We start from the raw sequence: 1,110 nt of genomic DNA, 5'->3' as shown, positions 1-1,110 counted from the left end.
AAATCAGGGGGCTGGATCATAGCTGGGCTCACGTAATCTAGCAGGTGCTGACAACTGCATGACAGGACCCCCTTTCTTGCTGTGGCAAAGGTTCACAGATGTGTTTTTCATCAGGATTGCCCTAAGGACTCTTCCCAAAATGCTGGGTTTTCTAAAGTTGCATCAGGTTCTGATTTATGATTTTTCAGTAAGGGGGTGAGCAGCTGTTTAAAAGTGGGGAAGCATGGATTATCCAAGCAAAATTGGGACTAATTTTTTTTATGGTATTTGTTAAGCGCTTACTATGTGCCGGGCATTGTACTAAGCACTGGGGTAGGTAAAGGCAAATCAAGTTGGACACAGTCCCTGTCCCACATGGGGCTCACTTTACATCCCCATTTTACAGATGAGGTAACCAAGGCACAGAAAAGTTGTCATAAAGTCACAAGGCAGAGAAGTGGTGGAGCCAGGATTAGAACCCGTGTCCTTCTAACTTCCAGTCCTGTGCTCTAACCACTAGGCCGTGCTGCTTCGGGACTCCTGGAAGAGGGATGGGTCATTGTATTGTTGGTTTTGATGTGCAGAATCGGCTAAAATCATCACTGAGAGAAACTCTCCGGTTACCCAGATGAGTTTGGATGTTTTTTGTTGTTTTAAGAAAATTTTGAGTCTGTTATAACAATAGGAAATTTCCCTCTCCATCATGCAAAAAATTCTTTATCACTAGTTTAAAAGCTCTCCCACCATCTCAGGATTGCACCTGGGGAGTTTCCAGTACTCTGCCAGTTTCAGCTATGGAAGGGAGAGTCAAGCAGAGGCCTACCCATTCCATTCCTAGCTTGGGCAGTGGCTAACGAGGGGAAGGGAATCTGCTACAAGTTAAAGCTCACCTGTGCAGGACAGCAGCAGCATGGGAGAGAGTCAAGGGCAGAGACACAGGTTTACTGCACGGAAGAAAGCAGTGGTAAACCACTTTTGTATTTTTACCAAGAAAACTCTATGGATACACTACCAGAACGATTGCAGACGGAGAGGGAGCTTACCTGGAGTCGCTATGAGTCGGAGACGCCTCGACAGCAAAAATCCAGACGAAAAGTCTTGCCGACAACTGTCCCCATCGTACATTTCAGC

The 1,110-nt window shown here is 46.0% G+C and overlaps 1 non-coding gene across 1 annotated transcript; it reads left to right on the top strand.

The window, feature by feature from the left end:
• The first annotated feature begins 721 nt into the window (after positions 1–721).
• On the top strand, positions 722–859 carry LOC119929256. Its single transcript, XR_005451388.1, has one exon. It is a non-coding gene; the product is annotated as a small nucleolar RNA SNORA7 (small nucleolar RNA).
• Positions 860–1,110: the final 251 nt, after the last annotated feature.

This window comes from Tachyglossus aculeatus, chromosome 5 (assembly GCF_015852505.1).
Source record: "Tachyglossus aculeatus isolate mTacAcu1 chromosome 5, mTacAcu1.pri, whole genome shotgun sequence".
Lineage (NCBI taxonomy): Eukaryota > Metazoa > Chordata > Mammalia > Monotremata > Tachyglossidae > Tachyglossus > Tachyglossus aculeatus.
The sequence above is the reverse complement of the archived record's forward strand: the minus strand, read 5'-3'. Positions and strand labels throughout refer to the sequence as shown.